Consider the following 14,831-nt stretch of genomic DNA (forward strand, 5'->3'; position numbering starts at 1 on the left):
TCATCCCTTTTTTGTGGTACTTATCTCTTTTTCCCTTTCTTTCGCAATGTTGTGTGGAAAAATCTCTAAGCTGTCTTAAAATTTCTGAGGAAAAAGTTGAGTGCGAAGTGGGGAAAAAGCTACATGAGAATCGGCTTGGTTGCCACACTCCAACCCACCACAGCTTTTCGCTCGCATGAACAGATCAACAGATTAAATAAAAGTTTGGTTGCCATACCTCGCTTATTCCCTCAGCTAAGCACCTGCCGCATAAAGAATTGTACAATACATTGTTTGTCATTTTACAGCCAAATACGCGCTGATTGCGGTTAATGATGACACTGCAGATAACCCTAAACATTTTCACTTCCAGCTTCTGCTGCTGCTGCCTTGCAATGTCACAAGGTGAATGGGGAAGGCCCTCGAAATGGCAAATGGCTGATAAGTCGTATCTCACAATTGCGGAAAATTCATGTGTTGCTATTTATTATGGAGTTGAAGATACAATTAAGATGCCAGCAGGGCCATCAAGTGCTTAAGTGCAAAAATGTTATCACTAATGACACTTTCGATCACACTAGAATTGGCTCAACTCAACGAGGCCAATTTATTTTATATTAAGCCATTTAATGGATAAGCAAGCGCTTAGAGCGAAGGTTATCTTGTACATACATACATATATATTTCTCATTTAAAATTTGTATATTTTTCTATGTTTTCCTAAGGACAATTTGCTGCACATTTAATTATTGATATTTTGAATAAACAAGTAAGGGCTGAGATTATCTTCTTCTTATTTTATTTAAAAGTTTTCTTTATAGTATATTTGAAATGCAGTTCTATATAGAGATACCAAATTTAGAATTTGATATATTTTATTATGTTGCGGTATATTTTTGATATATTGTAAGAATATGGTTTTATTGAAAATGACGAACACATTTTATTGCTTTCTTTTATTCTTACTTGCTTAAAATTCGATCATTAATCTCTACTTATAATGATTATTACAACAAATCACAATTTCTAAATTCTTGCAAATATGAGTGTGCTTATTAAAGATTTGGTATTGACTCGCAATTTATTCATTTAAAAAAAAATTGCTGTTTAGCAAGTTATTTAAAGGATAAGCAAAATAAATTGTTAGTTTTGTCTCTAGGTTTCGCTTTCATTACTGCAATTTAATCAAGTTGTATTTATTGATAATTTGAATACAGCAAACACAGCACAATTGTTAGGCACTTTCGTGTGAGTGTGTGTTCATCGAAATTTTGTTATTGACTCGCATATTGCATATTGCCTAACCAACACTTGACAAGGGCTCTCATAATTTAGCCAGAGAGCATCGTGGAAATAAGCATAGCTCAATTCGTCAGCTGTCTGGATGAGAGCTGCGTATAAATCCGCAACTACAACATTCGCAGCAACTTCAGCCAGAGGCCGACACATGACAAGTGCACTTAATGTTGCTGTATGTGTTTTGTGAACTGCGCTTAGTTAACTGACAGTTGCGTGAACGAGTGTGGCTGAAGCATTCACATAGCCAGTGTCATTGGCATTTGCGTCGAGGAGGCGTGAGATATGTCTGCTCCTGACATTCATTTGAATAGAACGAATACTCGTAAACTCCTCACTCATACATCCACTCACACACACACACACTCAGTTAGTAACAAGATTATCATTACGTTTATTATCATCTTCACTTCCACTTCAAGGACGCACGCAAGCAGAGCAAAAAACCCAATGACTAGCGGAAGGAAGACGTTCTCATTTCATGTTGTATACTCGTAATTAAGTCGCTCATTTGATGCTTAAATCCTTGCCGCCGACCGCAGGAACCGCACAATCAATCTCAAGTCGTCTGGGTAAATTCGCTCGATTTATTTTTGCCCACTCGATGCGAGCGAGCAGCATTTATCAAAAATGTTGTTGAGCCAGCGAAAATTTGAAGAGTGCTCAGCTGAATTTAATAATCATTTAGGCAGCAAGTAATCGTAAACACTTGTGTGCAAGTACTTTACTACACTACTGTATAGATTGTGCTCGTCGTATTAGCTGAGCAGCTGTTGCTGCTGCTGCTGTATTTCTCCAATAAACAAATATCACGTATTCGCCGCATGAGGCACATTACGCACACAAGACGGTGGCCCACGTCTGTCGGGCAAATGCTCGGTAATTGAAACTATTTGCTTTTTGGCATTTTCATTAACGCCAATTTCCGTAAAATTTAACGCACTTCCTGACAAATGTTGCCAGCGCCTGAAATTGGCATCCACGATGCCAAATAGAGGCAACAGCCGTTGGCCAAATGAGCGTCGACTTGAAATGTGCTAATTACTTGAAAATCAATTGTCGCAATTCATTTCAGTCTTCCCTCCCTTTCTCTTGGTGTGTGTGGGTGTGCTTGCTCTTTCAAAATTAAGTATGTTAATTTAAATTTAACGTTCCAATGAATTTTACTTTGTGCTGTGCAGCTGGCATGAAAGCAGCTTGCATATTCCTTCAAACGAGCAGATTTCGCTCGCGTTCTCTTATTTTCCTTTCGCTGGAAATGATTTCTGCAAATGTTCTTAATGAAGGCCAACCGACATCACAGCCGCCGCTTTAGTCCTTAGTCCTTAGTCGTCGTCCTGTCATGTAATCAACGCCAACGCAAAGTGACGACCATCAAAAAAATTAGTGAACAGCGCGGAAAAAATGTGTAAAGGATTTGTGGGAAGGTGAATGGGATTGAATTGAGCCGCGTGTCCTTCGAATGCTCACCAAATGAAGCTACAATTAATAAATGATTTATGCGGGAATCTTTGCTATGAATATCTAATCTCATAGCTATAGATAATGAGAATCATTGAGACATCGAGCTGTAATTTATCCACAACCCGCATTTTTTTTTTTTTTTTTTTTTTTTTTTGGTATTCTCAATGAAGTGCATAAAATATTATTAATTATTTGGCAATGCTTCTTAAAGTAGATTGTACTCTTGCAATTTAAGACTTGCTAAAACTACTCGTAACCATGGTAAAAACAAAGCTTTGCAAAGTTACAAACTTTCCCCTTAGATATTAGGATATTGCTGGTTTCTAAAGTTGTGGCATGCAAAGTTTATTGCAAAAAACTTTAGAATACTTTACTTTCTTATTTGTGCGTCTAGCGGCGGTCTCTTGCTTAGGAGATGATGGATTTTGCGAATTGATTGGCAATGTTTCAGGTTTCACATTTTGATGGAGCTTCAAATTTCCCAATCAAAGAAATTATCAAGTTGCGTCTGTGCTTCATTTTTACTGGGTATTTATTTCTTTAATCTAATTTAAAATTTATATCTATAATAAATTTAAAAATAACTATGAATGAAAATTTAGATTATATATATTCCACTCCTTGAAAATTATTCCAAAGCTCAGTAGTATTAGTATTTTAACAAAACATTTTTTGAAGTCATTGACATTGAAGAAAGAGAAAAAACACGCGTTGGCAGTAAAGTAATTTAAAGAAATCGAATTGGTCTGTTGCACTTACGATAAGTATGTGCTTGCAACACCCAATTTAAGCTATTCAAAGGGCTGGCAGGAATATTGTTTGAATCGTGAATGGCATACAGAATAACAATATAAATGGCTAACGAGGGGGAAAAAGTGCAAGGCAGCAGCACTCGATAGACAGTTTAAATGGCGCAAGAGCAAAACAAAAAGGTAAAATAAAGAAAGTTTAAATGTAATTTAATGACCAGTAGAGGAATACTTCCACTATGAAGAAGAAAACAGAAATAATAGAATAAATAGAAAACATTTCAAGTCAAGTTCACTAGCATCTTCGCTCGTACTCGTACCTTGCACAAAATTGCATTTCCACATTTTTTTGCAACCCGAAACGAGAAAAACGTACAAAGTTTTCGTTGGCAATTTGTTTGTTTGCTTCTTGCTTCGTTCATTTTGTAAACAGCATGGAAAATTACGCAGAACTTTGGCAGCAAAACAAAAGTTAAAGGGAGCTGCATGTATTGGATAAATCAGACTGCAGCTCATTGTTCTCGTTTCTCAGCTTTTTCCTTGTCGTTTAGAGCACCAGCTGACTGACTGGCTGGCTGACTGGCTGACTGACTGAATACCTGACTGCCCAATGTGCAAACATTCTGGTGAATTGGCTTGACTCCTGGCGCAGTTCATTGCCAGTTCACTGCATACGAAAGCATTTGAGGGCATGACTGCAATTGCGATTGACTCGTAACCATCGGTGGTCTCTATTGATCTCTTATTCACAATATAGACGGAGAGAGTTGAATGCTTTTAGATATCACTTCTGCTGAACAAAAGATTTCTTAATATGACGAGAGTTCCAATACCAATCACATTGAGAAGAAATAACTTGAGATGGTCTGCGGGTCTCATATTTTAAATTTTAATCATACAACTAATACAACTTTTAGAAAATAAAACATAACATGAAACACAGAGCCTATAAATGTCCGTCTGTCCGTCCGTCCGTCTGTCCGTCTGTCCGTCTGTCCGTATGAACACCTAGATCTCAGAGACTATATGAGATAGAGCTATAATTTTTTTTCGACAGCATTTGTTATGTTTGCACGCAGATCAAGTTTGTTTCAAATTTTTTGCCACGCCCACTTCCGCCCCCGCAAATCAAAAAAAATTGAATAACAAGCGTAATTTTAAAGCTAGAGTTACGAATTTTGGTATATACAATAATAACTATAGTATTTATGATTCCTGAAAATTTGGTTGCGATCAGATACTTTTGTATGGGCAAAAACGCCTTTAATTTTTGAAAACAATAAAGCTTTTATATTAGTTTAACGTTTCACATATTAATAGAGGAGTTTTATACTCGCTATTTATACATAGGTGAGATAGGTATTATAACATAGTGCCGGCAGAAAAGAATCTAAAAGGCAGAAGGAGGCATTAAGAATATACATATACTCTTAATCAGTGTCAAAAGCCGAGACTATATACCAATGTCCATCTGTCTGTCTTTCCATCCACCCTTTTGAAGTCTAGATCCCAGAGATAGAAATATATTTTTTTTCGACTGCACTTGTTATGTTTAGAATGAATAACTGCCTTACTTATGATTCCTTTGAAAGTTATTTAAGAAATACATTTGTTCGTCAAAAATCGGATCTAAGCTGCCACACAAATAAAAAAAAAGGTAGACAGAGTTACGATAGGAACAGACGGGATGGGCTATCAACCGATAGACCTGCTAAGAAGATTATGCATTCAATATATAATTACGAAGAACGAAGATGGTTATGTTCTTCTTCTTTACCCTCCCAACCTGTAACAGCTTCTGGAGCAATGCTATACCCAAATTAAGCAACAATACGTAATATCAGGTGCCCATTACTTCACAATTTATTTTAAATTCATGATTATTCGACGTTAACAAGAATAATTTAATTCATATACATAACTTCATTGTATGCATTATTGCCTATTGTACAAATTGGCCTATAGTATTTCCTAATAGTATGGGTATGTACCTAACACCTTATAGCTGTACTTACACAACTCTTTATATGTTGTTTTCGTTTACTGCATCGATATCGACAGGCCTGCGACGATAACAGCTTTTATATGATTTTATATACATAGCATACCCATTTGAAATTTAAGGACTTTTAGTTGAAGCATATGTAACTTAAAATACTAAATAGAAAGCTCAAATTGAAATTGAAATAAGAATTGCATATTACTAATAATTTTGGTTTGAATTTATGTTACATTATAATGGCATTACTCAAGTATTTAAATTTAAAATTGAACAATTTAAGTTAACAACAATCGCGTGTGGTCAAAGCAGGGAGCAACTTTATTTTCTGATCGTAATGCAATTTTGAGATTATATATACTTTTTTTTAATACTTTTAAGTAAAGGACTCTTATCGAGCCATCGGATAAGCATTCGCTGAAACATTATTTCGAAGTAGAACCAAAACCAACACCAAGACGATTAATTTCGACCGTTTCTCGTAGTCTGCAGACAACAAGAAACGATAGGGATTTTTGAGCTTTGGTCTTAGTCTTGGTCTTGGTTCTATTTCGAAATAGTCTTATCTGACGGCTCAATGGGAGTCCTTTACAAAAAAGACTACGAGCAACCGATTTATGGGTTCTATTGATGCTGATAGTCATTTATGACATTCATTCGAATCGGATTCGGGTTCGATTTAACTGGATGATGTTTGTCCGGGAAGAACTATAAATAAAAAAATAAAATAATTATTAAAATATTCACAACCGACATACTAGAGAAATTGAGGAGCATTTTAGTGAAATAGTTTTATTTGAACTGACCCCGAGCTCTGGACTCTCTAGGCTATACAATCGTCTAGATAACCTTACTAAGATTATGTTTGCAAAAGTATGTGAGTTATTTTACAATATTATTTAAACTTTATGTCGAGTTGTCATTGAATTTGATAGATCTAGATTCTATAATTGTATCATGGTCTAGCCTAGTCTAAGCGTGGGTATTGATATTGTTTGAGTAATCTTAGTGTGGTATCGATATAATTTAATACGATACCATTGTGATTGGCAAAACTGATGCTGCCAACTCACCCCAAATATTGGATAACTACATCAAATATATACTAACATCTGTTGGCGAGTGCATTTATCGTCGAATGCAGATGTTATCGCGCCCATCTGTTAGTTTGCACAACAGTCGCAAATTTTGTTACCACCATAAAATTTAAATTCAAACTGCAAATAAACTGAAAATGCTCACCCCTACAACTTGTTATGTTTAGAATAACAACGGCAATACTTATGATTACTGAATGAATTGTTGCGATCAGATAAAAATTTTTGGAAGTTATTTAAGAAATACATTTCGGCAAAAATCGGGTCTAAGCTGCTTTGGCAGTCAATCAGATATTTTTTTTAAGATATGGTATATTTTGAATGTACTATAACAATATACCATATATAGCCTTCAGTATTTGTATATATTTTGTGTATATTTTTATAATACGGTTTTCTGAATAATAAAACATTTATTATTTTGTGGATTTAGATATTCTTACCATCATAAGTTAATAGACGAGTTTTAATTGCTCATTCTTGCATTGCGTGAATATTAACTATTTTTCATGCTTCGAAATCAATGTAAATATGTTCTTCAATGGCTCGAATTTGTGGCTTTCATATCGAAATTGTTGAAGCTTTTAGTCGCTTTTCGAATGTCGTCACCATAAATGCATTTCCCATTTCACCGTTGCTAAGGGCTGTCAAAAAGCATTCATTAAAATTGTTGAACATTTTCAGTGAATTACAATCACACCGGAACCACAGGCACTCACATTAAAACGCCGCAGGTGTTTCGGCAATTGTGGAATGGGGCGAGATTGGCACTTAAGCCTTTGCAGTTCGCACATGCTTATTACAATCCTGGATATACCATACACACACACATACATATTTATTCACACCTCTTGGAATTCATAGTACTCAGCGTCGCCTACTTTCGACGGTAATCATTTCCGGCACATGAGAGAACTCACCTTAAACACGCAATTATTTAAAAGAAAAATTTCCATTTAACGCTATCAAGCTGATAACAAATAAAATTGTACATCTGCCATCGGGCAAGGAGAGCCAGGTAAGTGAGGCAGTCGCAGTCTTTATTGCAAACAACAATGGAATGGCCTCTAAGAGGTAATGGAAGCGGCAATGGCAGAGGCACAGGCAGAGGCAAAGGCAGATGGCTGCAAAATGAAAAATCCCTCAATATGCAATTTACCATAAATTTATAATTTACTGACAAATTATTTTCATAAGCCATTTGCATTTATATGGCCCACAAGCTGAGACACATGAGCCTGCAGCGCCCTCAAAAGAAGCATTGCACGTGAGAAAATGAGCAAAGTCCCTTTTGTAAGATATTTATTACTTGAGACCTAAAAGCAGTTTTTTAATTTAGCAAAATCTCTTTCTTTCTCTAATTAGATGTCTAACGATTTAGCCTAATATTTGGTAATTACAACTGATTTATTATTAGCCGGAGATACCGTTTGGAAAGCCAACTCTAGGGTATTGCGAAAAGACAACCACAGAAGAGAACAACAGGCTGTTAAGCAGTTAGCAAAGACTTCGCTTTCACTTGCTCCTCAATGCCATTTTTCGGCTTTTATGTACGAAAATTTTGCAACGGGGAAGTCGACTCATAAAATATAAAATTGATTTTCACGCGAGTCATTAACTTCCTTAAGCATCCGCATACAAGAATGTGAGTGCTGTTTTTCTCTTTCTTTCTTTTTATATATATTTTTTTTTAAGGGAAAGGAAACTTGCTTGAGTGACTGCATTATTCATGTGCTTGTGTGGGAACTTGGGGAAGTTGCACACACCGAAGGAACACTTCTTCCAAACAATGTGGCAATCCGATTAATTTGCCGAAAATTTACCAAAAGAGCTCAGGAAATTGTTTAATTTCATATGAAATTTAAGATGGGAAATGAAGTCGGGTGGAAATTTACAAAAACAAAAGTTTGTTGCGACAAAATTTTGTTAAGTGATGTGTGAATTCTCGTATACAAGAAATGAATGAGTATTTTAAACATTAAATCCCATTATGTTTTAATATTTGCAACCAAAAAAACGAAATTACAAATGCAAACTCCCAAAAGACTAAAGGAAAGCAAATGGAAAAAAAGTTTTAAAATTATATTTACATTTCAAAGGGTCATTAAGGCACACGTGTAATTTGAAATTTAATTATCAACTAATGTCAACAAACTTAACAAACATTTCATTAGAGACCACGAAAAAAATGTAGTAAAATCAAATTAGATTTGATTGTTGTTCACATACAAATTTGTTTCTAGTGTGCAAACAAACTATTACAGCTTTTTTGTAATAAATATGCTATTGAAATATAATCACATAAAATTAATAAAAATGTATGATAATTTTTTTTTGAAGATCAAAAAGTTTTATGTCAATTGCACTTGACTTCTTTATGTTGATGGACTCTCAATGTTTTTGTTTTATGCATCTGTGCATATGTTACTGCACTGTGTGATTGTGTGACCACACCCAACTGACGATAGTGGCAATTGGAAATTCAAGACTCATTCTCGCATTTGCACATCAATAAATCGCTGTCCAACGACTTTTCATGCTTGTCTTTCTACGGTCAATGTTGCCTCTGTTGCTTCCGGCTTGAATGCTGACTTCTCGTTGTAGTCTGTCAATGTTAAGCCTTTTATGTTCCATCTATGACTTTCGATGGGATAAAAAACATTCGCCTTTCCCCTCCATCTGTATTCTGAATTTTAAATTATAAGATTAACTCCAATTTCTACCAGTATTGAACGGAACACTTTAAAAAGAGAAACAAATGAAAATACTCTATTAATACGAACTTTTTATTTATTTTTCGTTCTCTCTCTCTTTCTCTCTATTCTTGTATGTTTTCTTTAATTAAACAAAGGGTACAATTTATGTTAAAAGAGGGGAAAAAAAGTAAAACAAATTGCAACTAACAAATCTCCAAGTTTCTCTCATTTCTTTTATTTTTTGCACGCTGAGCAAATTTATATATAGCAAAGTAAGCGGTAAAGAAACTTGTGAAGTAAAGGCGCACGGTGCAAGCACCATGGAAAATTAATCAGTGGCGTTTAGTTACATCCACGAAATGTATTTAAAGGCCAAATGAGCGTGCATAAGTGATAGAAAGGTAAGAGAGAGAGAGAGAGAGAGAGAGAACAACGGATATAAGAAGGAAAACAAACAGAGGCACTCTCAGGCAGGACTGTCATTAAAGATGTGCCGGAGGCTAGGCTAAATTGCGTATACGCCGTGTATACGAAAACACTTGAAAACGCGCAGTTAAAACGGAAATTGTGTAGCGTTCTTTCTAGTTCTCTTATTCTGGCACTCTTCTCTCATGTTCGTCGCTTTGTTTGCCGTCTCCGCCACCACTTCTCGGTGTAAATTTCCAAAAGGATACAATTTAAAACGTCTTGGAGCCAAAGGCATTGCTACTAGGCAACTCGAAGGAGCAGAAATGTTTTCACTCTTCTGCTGCCCACGCCTCGCAAATGTAAACACAGACACTCACACACACACAAAAGATACAAGAGAAAGCTTGAGACTTCGGACAGCGCTTGTGTGGGTTGTGTGAGTGTGTCTGTCTCCTAATGAGAATGTGAGAAATGCCTTCAACTTTTGTGTTAATCCGTTAAGTTTGCGAAATGTAAACTCACTTAAACTGAAATTTACACTGTCCATTCCTCAGCTAGATTCTGTCTTAAGAACACAAAACTCAAACCACAAGACCTTACTAATTTTACAATTTTATTTGATCTTTTTGGAAAAGAATTTCAAATTACAGCCAGCAAATGCTTAATATAGAATAATCTCCGTTCCCAACTAAAATGTGGAAATATATAAGCCGTCGACTAATTGATTATAATTATATTTATTTCACTGAAATTCTAATTAAAATAATACTGTCAATTATCTCTTGTTTAAAATCAAATACACTTCAATTGAGATTATTGATATTTTAACACAATTTCATTAGTCAATAATTAACTCACTCATACTTAATCCTTATAGCCAATTATGGTAATTGGTAAATCGATATTATTACATAGTATTTATTCATTTATTTTCATAAAATGCAGAGTGCATCCTGTGATTAGATTGGCTGTATGGCGAAATTAATAAATTTTATTTTCAAATGCCTTTGGAAAATCAACTGTCGCACATAAAGTTTATTATTTTCCTGCCATAGAACAATTTCAGGTAATGAAATACTCTCGACGTCTGAAGACTTTTCGCGACACGTTTTATTACACTTTACATGTTCAATTTGCAGTGGCAGCCGAAAACAAACAGCCAAAAGGAACAACAGAAACAAGATGAAATGGAAAAAATAGAAAGAAAGTCACGACGAGACGAAGGAAAAGTTGACGTCAAGGTTGCCGTCAACGTTTGTTTGCCTGTTTGACTTTTTTAATGTTTTTCTTCAGCATCGCTCTTTTTATTATTATATCCGGTTTACGTGGCGTATGATGAACACGTTTATTGGTTGCGTGGCATTCGTCTTTTCTCCCGACCCAATGCCTTTCAAAGTCTCGCCACGTTTTGAGTTGTTTATCTATCGTCGAAGTGACGGCGGGTGGTTGTGTTTGCCTTATTGGATCTTGATATGTAAAAAGCGTACGCACACACTCACACAAACACGCACAAACACTAACACATACACACATGAGGGCGAGCTTGTTATTTTTGCCATTTCACACAAACCAATTGACAGCACTCACAATAAAGTCGTCGTGGCAACCATTCGACTTTGATTTCATGTGCAGCTGCTGATATCATAGATTCCTGGCAATTTATTTATCCCACAAAGGCATTTGTTGCCTCTAAGTCCACATAACCTGGTAACAAAAAACACACATTCTTATACTTATTAAATGCTTTGTGCAAATGTGTGTACATTATATTGATTTAGGTTGGCTCAACTTTAAAGCTAGCAAAGATTTCTTCAGTTCTCTGTTGCCAATCGACGTTCAAATTATTCTCATTAATTTTTATATCCAGCAAATTTTTTATGCTATTTAAATTGTAAAGATACTCGATCATATAAATTTAACTTTGTTGCCTTAATATCATCCGCTCGACGCCTGCCAACATTTGGTTGGCAACTCCAGGTTAAAGCGTCAAATGAGGGTCACAAACCAAGACAGAGATTGTGCGATAGCGAATCGCACAAATGCGCAGCTCACACGTAAGGCAACAGCAAAGAGCATAAACCAGGATGGAGTGAGGGCATCAGGACATTAACGACACCGCGATAACTTCAATTTTTCATTTTGGTGATTACAAGAATCTCACTCCAAGCGCATTGCCGCCATTTCCGTTTCCGGTTGCCGCTGTGCCGCATGCTCACTCACATACACACACACACACACACACACATGCATACATATAGAACACGCTATTAGCCTCGGTTCACATTTTAGTTGTCGCAGCTCAGACACTTGACAATTGCAACACGTGCTCACGATTTCAACATTTCTTGTCTGTCTTATTGCGGCAGACATTTTAGGCTCAATTCTGGCGACACTTTTTTCGCAGTTGCAATGGCGTCTTAAATCACACACGCACATACAAACACACAGGTAAGACCCCCAAGTTGTGAGCGTAAAATATTCAAATTAAAAGGACTTATGTAGGCACTCAATGTAACCGCCATTATGCTACATTGTTGTTCTCAGTCAGCAGTCAGCGCAGCATCGACTGAGGACAGAGACCTCGACCTCGACGACTTCTCCCTCGCCATCGACTTGGCAGTATGGGCTGCTGCTTCCGGTGCTTTCAACGCTAAAGCTGTCATTTTTTTACACTTTAGTTGACAGTGGCAGCCATTTGTGGCAACAACCAGAACCCGCTTCCCACTCGCTGCTAGTTGTCCTTGTGGCTGATGTGATGTGCTTGCCCCTTATTGCTGCCACTGCTGTTCTTCGTCTTGTTGTTGTTGTTGTTGTTGTTGTACCTGTGTATGTCGCATTTTCCGGGTAATTTACATTCCCATCACAGCACATACACACACTCTCAGATACTCATTGTAAGAGATGCATATAGCAGCAACAATGTCAACCGGCTGCCGTTCTTTCTGCTGCTCCTCTTCTGCTCTTCAAACAATCTTAAAATAATAAAAAATAATCATTTCTTATATCGCCGCAACGTTATTTCACCCTCTTTGTTTTAGTTGCCATAGTTTAGTATTCTGTCTGCTTTATATATTTTTTAATTCTCATATTTTTCCCGTAACAGCTGCGCATTTTATAACCAACAAATTAAGCGCATAAATTTGAGACACAGCATTCCCAAGGAATTTGTTGAGTTTATTGAAATGATTCGCAATCTTTAGCTTTCTTCTATGGAGCTGAGACTTCGTATGAATTGTTGAATAACAATGAACGAATTAAGTATACGCAAATTTCTGATGTCTTAAATTCCAAACATATCTTATAGAATATTGAACAACATAAATATATTTTCATTTCTAAAATATATAACCAATGTTTATGTGATAAAATATTTAAAATATAAATCAAATGTATGTTTTTATTTATATTAAAAATAGAATGCTATGTTTAATACATTTTGGATTTACTATCCTACTATCCACAAAATAAGACTTGGGCATGCGAAACCTTTAAGTCATCGCATTGTAAGTTGAAGCAACTTCTTTTTAACGCACATTAAAAATATGTAGTCGTAGTAAAAACATGTACGTTCATTCACGTTTATATTCACATTTGTGTGTGTACATTGGTGAGGCCTTGAGCAGGCAAGTGGAAAATCGGCAGATCACATTTGATTCATTAAAAATACAATTTCACAGAGCGTAGTTGTGTGTTGTTGCTCGGAGACAGAGAAAGCTGAGAATTGAAGTAAAAACTGTTTCGGCTCGAGAAGAGAAAAGGAAAAGCCCTCGAGTGTACACTTTTCTTACTCTTTGTCTGCACTTCTTCTCTTCTTTTTTTTTGGGACCGAGACAGAGTAGCTGCTGAAGCGCACTCAAAAATTTATTGTCGGCAACTCGAAGTTCGACATGAATTTTATTTATTTGCATGTAAATCGGATTTGTGTGACCCCAAAGACATTCGAGCGTGAAATATACCAGCAACAGTCGCCACTCACCCCTGGAGCAGTTCCTTTTGCTCACCAGATCTCTGTCCAGCCTGTGTCGGTCAGACACATTGCATCCTGGCCAAGACCACGTGACCATCTGGAAGGTAAAAGACGCAGAGTTCGTCGCCTGAATGAACACCAAAAGCATTCGTGGGCGTTTGTTTTCGAGGCCTTTTCACTTGGCGCTGTTTGAATGTCAAGGCGTGGTCGAGTTTACTGTTTGTTTCGTGTTTGCTCTTGATTTTCTGTTTCCCTTCCACGGAGTACTTTGAATCAAGGAATTAATTGGGTAACTCGAATCTTCTTTAAAGATTTTTCAATTATTATTAAATTAATATATATTTTTTTATTCATCTGATCTTGAAATACTTTCGTGAAAGAAAATTGAAAATTTCGTGAATTTGGAATAACAGAGTCTTTTTTTTCTCAACACTTTATAACTTTAACTTAAAGTGAATTTAATATATATTTTTTTTATTAATCATTAGGTTTTGTACAATGCTAAGAAGTTGTCTGACTGAGTAACTTTAATGCTTCGTAATGACTTCTAAAATATTTGTCATTATTTTTTTTTTTAAATTATATTTACTTTATAACAGCATTCACTGAGTGAAAGAACCATTCTCTACTTATTTTTCAGTTATTGTTAACATTCAGTAGAGCCTTATGTATTTGGCTCATCACTTTTTAGGTTCTTTAAAAGTGTATTCATTCTTCAACTTTCAGAGAAGACAATTTCCATCATGTTTTTATTTATCTGCAGCTTTTGGTTGTTTTGTGGATTCAGTTTATTGTTGTAGCGGCGACTGAAGAGGAAAAAATAAAACAACTAAGAAATACCATTGCAATATCAGCTGTTTCAGGGACGCTTAGGAATTGCAATATCAGATGTAGCAGGGTTGCTTAGAGATTGCGAGATCAGCTGTTGCAGGGATGTCTTAGAAATTGCAATCCCAGCTGCAGCAGGGCTGCTTAGAAATGGCAGGGAGTCTTAGAAATTGCAATCCCAGCTGCAGCAGGGCTGCTTAGGGATCAGCTTCAGGGATGTTTCGAGGAATTGCAAGAACAGCTGCATCAGGGATGCTTAGAAAAGCTGCAAGGTCAGCTGCATCAGAGATGATTAGGAAAGCTGTAATATCATCTGTTTTGCATTTCCTGTAACCTAGATGGAATGCA

At 36.1% G+C, this 14,831-nt stretch overlaps 1 long non-coding RNA gene across 1 annotated transcript; it reads right to left on the reverse strand.

The window, feature by feature from the left end:
* Positions 1-3,677: 3,677 nt before the first annotated feature.
* On the reverse strand, positions 3,678-4,435 carry LOC127566130 (uncharacterized). The gene is made up of 2 exons (XR_007955415.1): positions 3,809-4,435; positions 3,678-3,725 (listed from the first exon to the last, which is right to left on the reverse strand). It is a non-coding gene; the product is annotated as an uncharacterized LOC127566130 (long non-coding RNA).
* Between the last annotated feature and the right edge of the window lie 10,396 nt (positions 4,436-14,831).

This window comes from Drosophila albomicans, chromosome 2R, assembly GCF_009650485.2.
Source record: "Drosophila albomicans strain 15112-1751.03 chromosome 2R, ASM965048v2, whole genome shotgun sequence".
Classification (NCBI taxonomy): domain Eukaryota; kingdom Metazoa; phylum Arthropoda; class Insecta; order Diptera; family Drosophilidae; genus Drosophila; species Drosophila albomicans.